Source organism: Salvia splendens, chromosome 20, assembly GCF_004379255.2.
Source record: "Salvia splendens isolate huo1 chromosome 20, SspV2, whole genome shotgun sequence".
Lineage (NCBI taxonomy): Eukaryota > Viridiplantae > Streptophyta > Magnoliopsida > Lamiales > Lamiaceae > Salvia > Salvia splendens.
The window spans coordinates 14,405,853-14,422,822 of NC_056051.1; the positions used below are offsets into that span (position 1 = coordinate 14,405,853).

Genomic DNA, 16,970 nt, shown 5'->3' on the forward strand with positions numbered 1-16,970 from the left:
CGGGGATCGGGGAACAACATTCGAGAAGTGAGCTTATCCTAAAACTTCTCATTTTGTTTTTGTGTGATGAGATTTTGCTAACTACAATTAGACTAGTTCATAATACTTGTTTGCTTCTTGTGCAGGCACACCATTATTGTTCTAAAAGTGACGACACCATTAAATTTGACAAAGTAACCTTGGCCCAAATGGTCACATAAAAACACTTAAACATTAGACTAAGGTTTTACTTTTATCCTTTAACATATGAGCATTTTATAATTTTGATTAAAACCATTTTGTTTGTTATCTTCGTGTCCTATACCAGAAAGTAGAGGAAACACTGGGAGCTCGAGCGGCTTCTCGGGAGCCCCAACCGCGATAAGCCTGCCGTGAGGCTTCAGTAAGCCTAACAACGGCAGCAGGGGATGCGTCGCCGACACGGTATCGATGATGCCGTCCAGCGTCCCCGCTGCCGCGTTCATCTGCTCGTCATCGCGGCTGACCAAGAAATCATCCGCGCCGAGATTTTCGAGAGCTTCCTTCTTCTTGCTCAAGGAAGTGCTGATGACCGTGACTCGAGTCCCGAAGGCCTTGGCGAACTTGACGGCGACGTGCCCAAGGCCACCGAGGCCAACGACCCCGACGTTGAGGCCGGGCTTGTCGAGGCCGAAGTACCGGAGGGGGCTGTAGGTGGTGATGCCGGCACAGAGGAGAGGGGCGCTGTTAAGATGCTCCTGCTCTTAACGTGAATATCCTGACCAATTCCACCAAGTAACACTCGTTCCGGCGTCTTCAACAAGAACATCGGCGGCTGAAACAAAATCTGGCGCGAAGACTCACTCTTCGTCGGCAGAATACAAAGGTTCAAAGTATTACGCAATTTCTTGGGCAAAAATATTCTTCATTCATATGATTTTCGGAACAATGAAGAGCCCTATTTATAATCTATGGACCCTAGGGTTGGTTCGACCTATCCTAACTACATCGGGAAAGAACCAACAAAGAAAACCCGACGGAAAATAATAAAAAACGTTAATTACATAATGACTACTAATTACCAAAAATAATTAAATAACAAAAATAATTAAATGACCAAAAGACTCCAACTAATCAAAGGAATCGGTTGGGAGGTTTCAACCGATCCCTTGGCCTCAAGCTCCTGCTCGGCACCGCGTCTCTCTCTGCTCTCTCCTCGTTCTCGGCTGGTGCTCTCTCCTCGTCCTCGGCTCTCTCCTCGTTCTCGGCCTCGAGCTCGGCTGGTGCTCGCTCCTCGTCCTCGGCTCTCTCCTTGTTCTCGGATGGTGCTCGCTCCTCGTCCTCTGATGGTGCTCGCTCCTCGTCCTCGGCTGGCGCTTCCGTCAACAGCTCGCCAGCCGTTTCCCCTGCTACACTCACGTCCAATGGGTTTGGTGTGGATGCCTTCGTAACAACTCCCCCCTCCTTAGCAGCACCCTTGTCCTCAAGGGGGAGATCTGGAAATCGCTTGCGGACTTCCGTCAGCGGCTCCCACGAGGGTGAGTCCGTTCCATCCGACCAACGCACCAACACGTGCTCGACCGCCTTTCCCTCATGCCACATAATCTGAGATTCCAAAATGGCCACCGGATGAGCAATGGGTCTGACCCCGCTGAACTTGTCGGGCAGAGGAACCACTTCATCCCCCGCCACGAAAGCGCGCAACAAGCTAACATGGAAAACATTATGCACCCGACTCCCCTCGGGAAGACGCAGCTTGTACGCCACCGGACCAATCTTCTGTAGAATCTCAAAAGGTCCATAAAATCTCTTCGCCAACTTAGCCGAAACCGGTTTTGCCACCGAGTGCTGACGATACGGCTGCAGTTTCAGCCACACGAAATCCCCCACTTCGAACTCAATGTGGCGGCGATGTTTATTAGCCGACGCTCTCATCCGTTGTTGTGCCCTCTGAAGGTTCCGGCGTAACTCCACCAAGAGCGCACCCCGTTCCTTAATCAAATCTGCCACGTTTGGAGGGGTTTTGGCCGACGGGGGAGCAGCAATCAAGGGTGGCGGCTCTCGGCCATACAGAGCACGGAATGGTGACGTCCCGAGACCCTCATGATGAAAACAATTCAGCGCCAATTCGGCCCAAGGTAGGAAGTTCGACCACGTCGAGGGGCGATCCGCGGTGAATGCGCGGAGGTACTGCTCTAGTCCCTTATTCCGATTCTCCGTCTGGCCGTCGGATTGCGGATGATAGGCCGTCGAAAAGTGCAACTTCGTGCCGCTAAGTCGCAAGATTCCTTCCCACACGGAATTCAAGAAAACCGGGTCCCGATCCGACACTAAAGTCCTTGGAAATCCGTGATGTCGGACCACTGTATTGACGAAGAGATGCGCCACGCGCAGGGCGTCAAACCGAGTGGGTAAAGCGGCAAAGTGAGCATATTTGGACAACCTATCCACCACAACCATAATGGTCGTATATCCCCGGGATTGCGGCAGACCCGTTATGAAGTCCATGGAGACATCGTCCCAAACCTGCGACGGGACCGGGAGCGGTTGTAGCAGGCCGGCCGGTTTCTGGGTTGAATACTTCGTAGATTGACAGACGACACACGCGTCTACAAAATCTCGCACTTCTTTCCGCATTTTGGGCCAGTAGAACCCCGCGGCTAACAAACGGAACGTACGCTCATGACCGGGGTGGCCTGCGAGTGGGGTACAATGGTGTTCCTTTAACAGCAACCTCTTCATGGCCGATGACGGGCTGACAAGGACCCGGCGGCCAAAGTAGATCAGACCATCTGTATATGAGAGGTGTGCTGGGGCCTCGCCTTTTTTTATGTTCGCCGCCAGCTCCACCAAATCGCGAAAGGATGCTGTCTCGGAGCGAAGTACCTCCAGCAAGCGCGGTAGTGGATGGGCCACAGCCGTCAACAGCGCCGCTCCCGCGACAGCATCTTCATCTAAAGAAGCCTCCGGTTCACCCGGTGGTGTGACCCTATCCTCACGACGCGACAGAGCGTCAGCCGCCTTGTTCGATATCCCCTTCTTGTACTCAATTTTAAACTTGTACCCCATCAACTTCCGGACATACATTTGCTGATCCGGCGTGTGAACAACTTGTTGGAACAGTTCCTTCAAACTCTTTTGATCGGAACGAATTACAAACTCCCTCCCCAACAAGTACTGGCGCCATTTTTGGACGGCTTCCACAATAGCAAATAACTCCTTGTGATACGTGGAAGCAGCTCGTCGACGGGGCCCCAATTTCCTGCTGAAGAAGGCGATCGGATGAGCATCCTGTATGAGCACTGCCCCAATGCCGACATCGGAGGCATCCGTTTCAATACAAAATGGCTTCGAGAAATCGGGCAGACTCAACACCGGCGCCGACGTCATAGCTAACTTGAGAGCTTCGAAGGCGTCCGCTGCCCCGGCATCCCACTCGAAGGCGTCCTTTTTTAAAAGATCAGTAAGGGGAGCTGCAATCATGGCGTAGTTCGCGATGAAGCGGCGATAATACCCGGTCAACCCCAAAAATCCGCGTAACTGCCTGACCGACCGCGGGGTAGGCCAAGCGGTCATAGCTTCCAATTTCGCTGGATCCGCCTTCAAGAGGCCCTCCGTAATGAGATGGCCTAAGTACTCGACAGTAGTGCTGCAGAACACGCACTTCGTCAACTTTACGAAGAACTTATGGGACTGTAGTAAGGATAGAACCTCGGACAAGTGGTCGCAATGGGCCTCCAGAGACGGACTGTATATCAAAATATCGTCGAAGAACACGATGACGAATTTTCGGAGTAAGGGCTGAAATATTCCGTTCATGGCCGCCTGAAACGTGGACGGCGCGTTCGTCAGTCCGAAAGGCATGACCAGGAATTCAAAATGCCCATCATGGGTGCGGAATGCCGTCTTAAAAATATCCTCGCCGTTCATCCGAATTTGGTGATATCCCGAACGTAAGTCCAACTTCGTAAAGAACTTGGCCGCACCTAGCTCATCGAATAGTTCATCCGCGGTTGGGATCGGGAAGTGGTCCGGAATAGTCGCCGAGTTCAGGGCACGATAATCTATGCAAAACCGGAAAGAACAATCCTTCTTCCGAATCAACAATACTGGAGACGAGAAAGGGCTCTGGCTTTTCTGTATTATCCCTTGTTCTAACATCTCCTGAACCTGACGCTCGATTTCGTTCTTCTGAAAGTAAGGGTAACGGTATGGTCGCACGTTAATTGGTTTGGTGTTGGGGAGCAAATGGATTTTATGATCGAAAGCTCGCTTAGGGGGCATCCCTACTGGCAACGCGAACACCTGCTGATGAGCCTCCAATACTGCTCTAAACTGTGGCGGTAGATCAGGTGGAAAACACGGTTCGACGGATAACAACTCGCCTGTCCCTAGTTCGGAATCGAAGGGCACAATCTCATAAAATTCGTGTGATGGAGAGTGAGCTGCCAGCATCATCAATGAATTCAAGGACAGCTGCTGCGGTCCCGGTCTATCCCCTTTCAACACGATCGCATCTTCTCCCCGTCGGAACTCCAGGGTTTTCCCAACAAAATCCGCCGAGATTTTGCCAAGTGATTCGAGCCAGTCCATCCCTAGGATCACATCCGCTCCATGCACTTCCAGAATGTGCAAATCCACCAAAAACTGAGCACCTTGTATAGTCAACTTCGTGCGACGAGACACGTGGGCACATAATAACGAGGCTCCGTTTCCTACGTATACCCGAAAGGGTCGAATAGGTGTCAAAGCGAGCTGGAGGCGCTCCGCAATTCGCGGGTGCAGGAAGTCGTGGGTGCTTCCTGTATCAATAAGCACGCCCACCTCCGTTGATCCAATGTTTCCTGTCACCCTAAATGGCCTAGACCGGCTGTTCCCATTCAACGAATGCAGGTGAGATAGGTCTGCCGTGATAACATGATCATCCTGTAATTGACACTCGGTATCCGGTCGTGTATCCTCGTCATCCTCCTCCCCGACATAACACAACAATTTCACCGTACACACATGTCCCGGGGTATATTTCTCGGGGCAATGCCAACACAACCCCTTCCTCGATCTCTCCGATTTTTCAGCCAGCGAAACCCTGACTGGAGCAAAGCGAGGGTTGGTCGATGGCGCCCCAGTCGGTGGTGGGGCGGAGCTGGTCGTCGGGGCCCCCGCAGCGAGCCGGGAGTCCCTGTTCTGCCACTGCCGCTTCTGGGTTGCAACAGCCTGCTGCGCGCGCTGCTCCTGACTTGCTCCCAACCGCAGTGCCAGCGCCATTGCCTCGGCTAGTGATTGCGGTTGCTGCAACTCCACCGTCTCCTGGAGCGGTTGTTTCAAACCCTCAACAAAGATTGGGATCAATGCCTCGTCCGAAAGACCTTGGACTCTGTCCAAATACCTCTCAAAGGTGTTGTGATATTCAGTAACAGAGCCCGTTTGCACCAATTTCGCAAGGGGACCCGTATAATTTTTGAAACTCTGAGGATCAAAACGATGACGTACGTCCTCCAAAAATTCGGGCCAAGTAACGTAGGGATTGTTCTTCTGATAGTTAAAAATCCATTCTGCCGCCGGAGGTTCGAATAACATAACTGTGTAATGTAGCCTGTCCTCCTCGGGCATCAGTTTGTGATTAAAGTAATATTCGACGCGTGATATCCAATTCGTCGCATTTGAGCCGTCGAAGTGCGGTGCCCGCATAGTGACGCCCGTGTTGTCATCACCTCCATGTCTCCAAGCACCCTGCTCCCGATGGCGGGGACTGTCCCACACCGTTGGGCGGCGAGTAGGGCCCCCTTTCAGGCGCGCAGAGGGCCGGTCCCAACTTGTCGTGCGCCGCGGGCGTGTATCGGGCGATGCTCCCTCCTCTCGTCGATAAGAATCACGCCCTCTATACACGTCCTTTCGCCCGCCCCGTGGCGGTCGCCCTCCGCGGTAACCTGCCTGACGTCTAGGTTTACAATCCTTGGGCTGGCCGTACGTATCGCGAAAAGAACGATACTCGCGATCGTCGGAATCGGACTCCTCAACCGAGAGATCATCCTCCTGTATGGGTCGACCCTCCATATTATCCATCCGACGATCAGAATTATCCATACGCATCTCCAATTGATCGAAACGAGACATAAGTCGATCAAACCCTAGTTTGAAAGGGTCGACGTCCCCTTCACGATTAACCCCGCGCGCCTGCTCCTGCGGCTGACCCGCGTTCTCTCGAAACACAACCCCAGATTGGCGGCGAGATGAGCCGATTCCCAATTCCGTCGCGTTGCCCCCTGTCAGCGGCGGGCGAGACGGGTTGTTGACGTCCCACACATCCATGAGTACGGAATGAAAGCACCACTTGTTAAGATGCTCCTGCTCTTAACGTGAATATCCTGACCAATTCCACCAAGTAACACTCGTTCCGGCGTCTTCAACAAGAAGATCGGCGGCTGAAACAAAATCTGGCGCGAAGACTCACTCTTCGTCGGCAGAATACAAAGGTTCAAAGTATTACGCAATTTCTTGGGCAAAAATATTCTTCATTCATATGATTTTCGGAACAATGAAGAGCCCTATTTATAATCTATGGACCCTAGGGTTGGTTCGACCTATCCTAACTACATCGGGAAAGAACCAACAAAGAAAACCCGACGGAAAATAATAAAAAACGTTAATTACATAATGACTACTAATTACCAAAAATAATTAAATAACAAAAATAATTAAATGACCAAAAGACTCCAACTAATCAAAGGAATCGGTTGGGAGGTTTCAACCGATCCCTTGGCCTCAAGCTCCTGCTCGGCACCGCGTCTCTCTCTGCTCTCTCCTCGTTCTCGGCTGGTGCTCTCTCCTCGTCCTCGGCTCTCTCCTCGTTCTCGGCCTCGAGCTCGGCTGGTGCTCGCTCCTCGTCCTCGGCTCTCTCCTTGTTCTCGGATGGTGCTCGCTCCTCGTCCTCGGATGGTGCTCGCTCCTCGTCCTCGGCTGGCGCTTCCGTCAACAGCTCGCCAGCCGTTTCCCCTGCTACACTCACGTCCAATGGGTTTGGTGTGGATGCCTTCGTAACAGGCGCCCTTGTCCATGGGTAGATTCTCGGGCCATTGGATGATGAAGTGCTCGTCGGCGACCATGAGATCGGAGTAGCCGCCGTAGGTGATGGTGCCGTCCAAGTAAGGCATACTGTAGGTGAGGATCTGTTTGGAGCAATAGTTTTCGAGATCGTTGGAGCACTGGTCGCATTGGCGGCACGATCCCACCAAGCATCCCACGCCTACTTTGTCTCCTACCTTCACTTTCTCGACCTTGATGCCTACCTCACTTACTATTCCCACAATCTCATGCCTGTGCATCAAATGTGAACAGAATTCTTTCTCAAACCAAGATTTTGTGGTACTCAATACAAAATCCAGCGTCTATATATGGTACTCAACACATCAAAATCAACTAATTAATACTCCATTCGGACGTCTCACTTTCATCATTTTTGGATATCCGTGATTTACCGTCCCTTTTACTTTCTTCCATTTTAAGTAAATAGACATCTCATTCAACTAAATCATTACATTCAAATTGTATTATAAAGTCAATACCCTCAATCCATCAACAAACTTCATGTTTTCCCATTTTTGTCAATCCACCAATAAACATTCCATTTTTAGTACTTATGATAATGGACCTTACATTAACATTTCATTATAAAACTAATATATATAAGTAGGACACACCTTCTACTAACATTTTCAATCCATTTTATAATAATTTTTTTTTAAAACTCGTACCCAGTCAAATGTTCCCTTGTATATTGATGGACGAAATAGTATATAAAAGTTGAACTTATATTCAATTAATTTATTTTTTCCATTTTTCTTTTTAAAATCTAATAATTTCTTGAGTCATGGAACATAAAATGGCACACAGAGAGTATAATATTGAACAAGATTTTTTCTGAAAATAGGTTTTACGAAGAGTCAAAGATATCTTATTGATCTAGATCTGCTTTGATGCCATGTAAAAATAGACTACTCAGTCTCTCTAAAGGTCTAACGAAGAATGAGATTTTCAACATAATATTATAACAAAACCTTGAACATATCAACAAATATTAAGAGAAATTACCCGGGAACAATAGGGTAGTGTGTGAAGCCCCACTCATTCTTGATCATGTGAAGATCAGAATGGCAGACGCCGCAATACAGAACCTTGAACTACACATCACGCTCGCCAGTTGCCCTGCAAGTCCAAGTGATGGAGTATAACACTATATCCCGGGATTAAATATGTAACGTGTTTAGTTCATAAGATCAAATCTCATATTAATTAGTCATAGCTAACTCCCTCTACCTAAAATAATATAACAATTCAATCTCAGATTATATATTCGTATTAGGGAAGCAAATATCCAAATAACTCACCTTCTTGAGAAATTGAAAGGGGACATAACTCCAGATGTGTCTCTCGAAGCCCACCCAACAGCCTTAACTGGGTGCTCTGTTTCTGGTGATTTCGCCATCTCCAAACACTTCTTTTTCTTCCAAAGCAAATGCAAATGCTTTCTCGATCTACAAACTAACATCAAAGGACTGGTATTTATAGGCCATTAAATTTTTCTTTTTACTAAAATATTAAAAACCAATGTTGCCCTCCCCTCGTAAGCACTGACGCAGTCTGCCAAAATAAGAAAATTGAAGTAAAATCAAAATCTACTACTCCCTCCGTTCCAATGAAGATGACCCTTTTCTTGGCGGCACGAGATTTTATATGTTGAGTCGAGAGAATAAAGTTGAGATAAAGGTATTTTTTTTTAAGTAAAAAGACATCTTGGCTGGACAAATTAAAAAGGAAAGTGGGTCATCATCTTCAATGGGAAAGAGTACTAATTTATTATTTACTATTTCAATAATATATTCAAAATTTCATTGAAGTTTTAAAGAACTACTCCAATTAATCCAATTACTCATTTAGCATGAGGCTTTCAATATTTGGATTAATCTGTCCACAAGCGAGTTATATACATTCAGGGTTTCTAGTTTGAAACTTTTGTTTAGTGTTTAATTTTGTTTATTTTTTTTAGAAAAATGTAAAATTTGGGTATTCATTCTTCAATATTTCATCGAATAAACATTGCAGGCTTCACTGATTCCCAAATACAAAAGTCGAGGGAATCAATCAGAATAGTTTTTTTTAGTATTATATTATACTCCACTACTTTAACACGAATTGAGACAAAATGGCATAATTTTTTATTTGAGTCGTGTGTGAGCCCCCACTACCCACCCAACAGTATTAATGATTAGGTCTTCCTCTTAACTTTAAATGGAAAATAAAAGAAATAACGTAGATAGTGTCTTTATTTCTACCCTAACGTTATCCACTATAAGGCGGACACGCCCAATAGCCCCGCCCCAATTTTTTTCCATAGCCCAAGTTTTGTTGTCCACAGCCCCAAAATTCTATTTCCACCACTATAGTGGACACCTCTAATAGCTTCTAAATTTTATAATTAAAATAATCGCAGTATAAATAAATAGAAAACGAGGTAATTAGGGCTGAATATTCGTTGTATTGCAACAGGGTAAAATTATACAACGAATAATTAAAATAAAATACAACTAAAAACTCCGACACCGATTATACAACGAATAATTAAAATAAAATACAACTAAAAACTCCGCCACCGTCTACTCGGTGTCGGAGTCGGCTTCCTCGTCTTCTTCTTCTTCTTCATCATCTCCTCCTCCTCTCTCGCTGCTGCCGGCCGTGGTTTCCCCAGGAGCATTATCAACCAACCCCAGTCGACTCTCAATACGAGTTATAAGCCGCTTGTAGACGTTCCTGACATACGGGTCAGTTTCCCCTGCGTATTTGCTGCATACGTCTTGGTGCATTTTTAGAGAGTGGTTGTGTTGATAGTGAGTGGATGGATTTTTTGAAAATGGTGAAAAATAGGTGGTGGGGAGTGGTATTTATAGAGGTAGATAAAAAAAACGAAATTGAAACCGCCGCGCCGGTTGTCCGCCCCCTATGGGCGCCGCGCCTATAGGCGCGGCTAATCCTCCCCAGCCGCGGGCTCGCCCCAACCCCGCCGATCCTCCGTCCGACGCCCTACCGCCCCCAGATGTTGTCCGCCCGCCCTCCGGACAACTTTCCCACTATAGCCGCCCGCCCTCCGCCCCCAACCCGCGGCTATAGCCGCGGGCTCCCCATAGTGGACACCCTAAAAAGGATAGTGCAATTCTTATCTCACCACCCAAAATTTCACTTGGATATGACTGTATATTTTTGAAGTAGCCAAAGAAACTAAAATAAAAATAAAAAAATAAAATAAAATAAAATATGAAGCCCGCAGGGGTAGGGCAGTTGACAACGGAGGGGGATCTTGTTGCAATGAGTCTGGATTCAAATCTCACTGCTGGCATGTAGTTGTTTCTATCTCTCAGACACAAGTGTGGGACCTTGGTAGATGGGCTTCTGGCATCTAGTGGGTTAAGGTCTCCCTCTTAATGGGCTACTGCGTATTCTGATTGAACACCCTGATATGATGTCGGACGGAGTGTGAGGGCCGTCAAGGCGACCGAATCACCTTTTATGTCTCATGAGAAAATATTTAAAACTGCCCAATAGAGGAGTACTCTTTGGAGTATAATTATATCTCAACAAAAATGTGTGCACTTCCCGTTAACAGTTGGCTAGACATCTACTTTTGTGATGATTGAGCGAAAAATTAGTCTAAAGACCATTAGATTAATTAACTAGGAGAGAAAGGATATCAATGAATAAAAAAATGAACGGAAAGAAATTTCTTAATTTCTTAATTTACTAGGTTTGATGCCATAAAGGGAATCGGCATCTCTCATTTGTTCAACAAACAAAAATAAACATGTTCCTAAATAATTTTACTGCTCCATAAAAGTAGAGAATTAGGGAAAAAAATACATGTTTTAATACAAAATTAATAAAATAAAACACTTAATATAAAGAAAATTAATAAAGTTATTACTAATAGAGAATGAAGCCTATCTCATAGAAAGAATATTTTTTATCAAAAATGAAAATGGATTAATATTGAAATATAAAAGTAAATGGTAAAAGTGGACAAAACAAGGGAGAGTAATTAATATGATGGTGAACGACATTCAAACATTAAAAAGTAAAACCGTAGATCTAAACTAACAATAACTGAATTCATGTCTATGAGCATCAGCAGTGGCGCGGAGCTCTCGGTGGAATTCCCCGAGGAAACACCTTCTGCCACGTCATACGGACTTTCAACTTCACAGTGGCAGAATTCCCGATGGACTTCCCACAATAAAAAAAATTCACAAATTCACAAATTAAATAATTTTCGGAATTAAACAAATAACGGAATTAAAATTTCAACACAAATAGGGAAAAAATTCCATTAAAAAAGAAAAGTACATTTTACCAAATTAAAAAAAATACATTTCAATAATTTAAAACTACATCAACAACGACCTACCCGCTGCCATACTTCTTCAATAATATCGTTCTGGAGTCGAACATGGGCTTATTTTTGGCGCATGTCGGCAAATGCACAGACTCGATCAACTTCATCATGGAGTATCCCCATGCGTACATTGCTAGTGGTAACGCCGTGGCTTGGACCCGCAGCATCAGCATCATCATCGGCCCAATCAGTCAGTGCTGGACCTTCATCTTCAACAATCATGTTGTGTATGATAATACATGCGTACATGATGTCGGCGATGCTGTCAACGTACCACAGCCGTGTTGGACCCTTCACTGCCGCCCATCAAGCCTGGAGCACATCAAATGCCCGCTCAACATCCTTGCTCGATGCCTCCTGGCGACCCGCAAAATATATCTTCTTTTCATCTGCTGGGCATCTGATCGTCTTCACAAAGACGGGCCACATAGGGTATATCCCGTCCGCCAAATAATAGCCCATGTTGTGCTGGTTGCCGTTGGCGACGAAGTTGATGGCCGGACCAACGCCCATGCACTGGTCGTTGAAAAGGGGCGACGACTAGAGGACGTTAATGTCGTTGTTCGACCCGACTACTCCAAAATATGCATGACAAATCCATAACCGGTAGTCAGCTACCGCCTCAAGGATCATCGTGGGACTCTAGGCCTTGAAACCAGTAGTGTACATCCCTTTCCAGGCAGCGGGGCAGTTCTTCCATTCCCAGTGCATACAATCTATGCTGCCTAACATCCCCGGAAACCCGTGTTGATTCCCGTGCATATCCACCAAAGCCTGACAATCTTCGGGGGTAGGCTTCCAAGATACTTATTCCCGAATACCCACGATACACAGAAAGAGCGGACGATGCATCCTAAACCGTCGCCGGAATAGGTTCTCCCCAAACCGTGGCTCTGGTGCAAAGTAATCCGCGTACAACCTATGGTGGGTAGCGAGGTGGTCTCGGGGTACTATAGTGCGACGATGGATGGGTCAAGGCACCACCGGGGCGGAGGCCGCTTGTTCCTCCCTCTCCGCGGCCTCCCGCACACGTGCGTGAATCAGTCGCATCATGTGTTCATAATTCCCATCACCACCACTACCACTACCACTACCGCTACCACTACCGACCATTACGAATATATAAAAGAAATTTAGAGAGAGAGAAACTTGTTAATATAAGTGGTGTGAATGAAATAAAGTTCAACGAGATGTATTTATAGAAATTAAAAAAACATTTAATTCAATAAACGGGAATTCCGCGCAGACGTCCGTGGGAGTCAACGCAATGACGGACGTCCACACGGAATTCCGCAAAATGCCACGGAATTTCGAATTCCTCGACGGAATTCTGTATCCGTGCATGCCACGCACAATGGCGGACGTCCGCAATGGAATTCCCGCACACCGGTGAAAATTCCGCGGTGACGTCCACCACTGCTGATGCTCTAAGGGCAACACTAAAGGACTATTTCAGGATGCAACAACCGCAACCTAGCGCACGGTGTGCCTTTGTTGCAGGGGGATGGGAAGGGTCGGGTGTTGAGCGGAGGGATGTCACTTGGTGGGGCTGGCGGTGCGGGATGGTGCTTGCCTCTTGTTGCTAGCGCGACATAACACGCCAACACCGCTAGGTAGGGTGAGAGAAATGAGGGTGTGAAGTTTTATTTTCTTTAATTAAAAAATGAATGATGGATATCTAGGATTTTTGGCTGGCATTAGTTTAATGTGATTAGGGCATTAGGGATTAAAATGGTCTAGATTGATAATTTTATTATGTATACAATATAATTCGAAAATACATACATTTTATTGGTTTTACATACTGGCGGAACTCGTGCTTAAGCGATTTTTTTTTTCTTTTTTGATTCAAGTTATATGGAAGAGATAACTGAACCGGATGGATCAGTTAGCAAATGTCATTGCCCTTGATCAAGTTGATCTCGCTTTTGCACGCCACCAATGTAATTTGTAAACTCCCAATTTTGCACTACTTTAACAGTAAAGCGGCAAGTTTGGGGTCGATCCCACAGAGAAGCTAGTGTATCAAGTGTGTGAGGAGTGAACAGGGGGGTTGGCTGCTGCCACGCTTTAACATTGAGAGTTTTTAACTATTAATTTTAACTTAGACAAAAAAGTAACTAACTACTTGCTCAAGAGAAATTTAACTACTGGGACAAGTGAATTTCAGACTAGAATGAAAATTAACTACTTAGAACAGTAAACATAATGGCGGAAATGAAAACAACTTTGATTAAAACTAAACTCAGAATAGTACAGCGTGAAATTTAAACTAAGCTAACACTTCGGAAAATACGAAAGCAAGTAAAACCGAGGAGATCCTCGGCGGGAAACTTAAGAATACACCGACAGATATCAAGTATTCTGCAGTGCTTCCTTCGATCGCCCTTTCTAACTAAGCATTACTTTATCTAAGCTATCTAGAGAACTGAACTAAGCGAGAGAACTAAACTAAACTAAGACGGAAAGTAAAAGATAGGATCTTCTTCTTGTGTGGTGACACATCTTCTATTTATAGGCTCGGCACGACCTTCAGCTGGATAATGATCTTGGCAGGGAATATTCGCTCATGCTGAGAGTGAGCGTCTCATTGATTGCTACGTGCTCTCCTTCTAGAATGTCGACGCTTTTCAGTAACAGATTCGTGACTCAGCTCCGTCCTTGCGTCTCATATATCAACACGTGTCCCCTTCTAGAACGTTGTCCTTGATAACAGAATGATGTGCACCATCCAGCTCATAGCCTCATGTGTCCTTCTTCTGGAAACCAGTGGTCCCCTCTTTGACTGATTGATTACTCCCCTTGATCAACTCCCATGATATTTGGCCTTTTTCGCCTATTGTACTCGCTTGATCAGTTTGGCCTTGATGCCTTGGTCAAGCAGCATTCCTGCACATTTAACACTTGTTTTGCACGATAAACTGATCAAGTAGCGTGTATTTTACCACTAAACCGATGCATGAAATGAGCCTTATCACATACATTGCATTCAGGGCATCACATGCACTGTACTTAGGGCGTTGCACTTAGGCTTTAAATACAATTGCTTGCAAATTTAAAATTTATTTAAATAGCATTACGATTTCAGGGCATCACATGCACTGTACTTAGGGCGTTACATATACTGCACTTAGGCTTTAAATACAATTGCTTGCAAATTTAAAATTTATTTAAATAGCATTACGATTTCAGGGCATCACATGCACTGTACTTAGGGCGTTACATATACTGCACTTAGGCTTTAAATACAATTGCTTGCAAATTTAAAATTTATTTAAATAGCATTACGATTTTATGAGCATTATGTAGATTGAACTTAGGACTTTACATACATTGTATACTTAGGAGCTTACATATACTGCACTTACAAATACTCGCAAATTTGAAAACATACTTAAACAAAAATACAATTTTTTTGGCATTATGTAAAGTGAACTTAGGAGATTATGTACATTGACTTAGGGCACCATAACAATGCAATGAAGAAGAGTATTAATCTATAAGTTATCATAGATACTAATTACAATTTCGTCGAAACGCATGCAATTGAAATTTTACTAGAATCCTAATTGATCCCTCTATTTCTAAAAATAAAAACTTTTGGAATGAAACGAGTTTTAATGCAAAATTGATACAGTAAAAAAGAGATAAAAAAGTGTGTTAGTAGAAAATGAGACTCACTCTCACCACAGAGAGAAAGAACTTTTAAAAAATGAAGCGTTTCTATTTATAAGAAAACGACCCAAAAAGAAAAAAAGATTATATCATTAAGAATGAGTATACGGTATGTAAAAATAATAATTTAAATCGAGAAAGTTTTGAAATTTTTTTTTAGATTTTAACGATTCACATTGATCCATATGACACAATCTAAGTGGTTAATTATCTTAATCTAATGTATCTAGTTTAATTTTAATATAAGAATGAATTTTGATACCCCCACCGTCCCTTAAAAGTAGAAATATTGAGTTTTAATGCAAAAAATTGGTAAAGTATGAAAGAGATGGGGGAAAAGTGAGTTAGTAGAAAATGAGTCCACCTCATTAAACAGAAAGAAATTTTCTAAAAATGATAGATTTTATTTTAAGGGACAACCCTGAAAGGAAGAATTTCTATTTTTAGTGAACAGGGGGAGTATGATTTATTCCTCTCCCATATATATACAACATATATATAGATTCAAATGAAAATATTTCTTATTATAAGAACTACTACCTCCGTCAACAATAAATAGACAAATTTATAAGTGACACGAGTTTTAATGACCAATTAATAAAGTAAGAGAGAGAGGAGGGGGAAAAAAGATAGTGAAAGTAATGTTAGTGGATTGTGGAGTCCATATCTAAAAAAATAAGTATAAGATTAGTATTTGTTTAAAACTTTCATATTTAGAACCGATCTAATTTTGATGGACATTCCAAAATGGTAAAATTAGTCTATTTTTTTATGGAGGTATTAGAAAATTATTTTTATGTTCAGAATTACGAAGATCTACGATAATTGCATCTCCGATGATTAATATTGTTCATGAATTTGGATACCAGAGACAACAAATTTTTTGTATTCATTTACTAGAGATAAATTAACAGGAGATAATAATAATAATAATAATAATAATAATAATAATAATAATAATAATAATAATAATAATAATAATAATAATAATAATAATAATAATAATAATAATAATAATAATAATAATAATAATAATAATAATATAAAAAATTGGCACAACTGATTCATTTATGTTTGCGTATATCCAGATGAAATAGTATTGAAAGAAGTTTGACTAGCCAACTGTATCATTTATTAATATACATTTGGTTGTATGTGAATAGATCTGACAATAGTGATATTTAGTAAACGATGTTAATATTATACTAGTACTTTGCTTGGGTGTATTAATGCCTCGTTAAATTGTACTCCGATCCTTAGTTAAATTTTAAAAAATATAAAAAAAAGTGTGAGTATAATATACGGAGTATATTTTAATTTTTATATATTAGATCTATAGTAATAAATCATTGATATAATGAGTTAATAGAATATGAAATTCATTTATAAAAAATAGAAAATAAAATCATATATTTTGATATGGACATTCAATGTTTGACATAGAGGGTAACATGCAAACTTGAGTGTTCTTTTAGAAGCTAGATAATTTGAGACAAAAATTCACACGACGTGGGATGGTTTATGACTTTACGTCAACAATAATTTAATATTCATTATAATTGTATTTATGTTAAATGTCGTGCGAAAAAAGTGTGGTAGTAACTAGTAAGTAGCCGATTCTTAAATTATTACAGATATTTAAATTTTATATTTAAGCTGTAGTCTTATAGAAAAACAAAATGCTTCAAACTAGTACTCCCTCTGTCCTATTAGAAATGAAACGTTTTTTCTTTTTGGTTTGTCCCACTAAAAATGAAACGTTTCTAAAAAAGGAAATAACACTCTCTCTACTTTTTCTTCTCTCTTACTTTACTCTTTCTTCTTTAACTCACAAAACAACACTACATAAAATCCTGTGTCGAAAAGCAAATGTTGCATATTTAATGGGACGGAGGGAATG

The 16,970-nt window shown here is 43.3% G+C and overlaps 1 pseudogene; it reads right to left on the reverse strand.

Annotated features, from left to right (window-relative positions):
- Positions 1–136: 136 nt before the first annotated feature.
- On the reverse strand, positions 137–8,515 carry LOC121781952 (annotated as a pseudogene).
- Between the last annotated feature and the right edge of the window lie 8,455 nt (positions 8,516–16,970).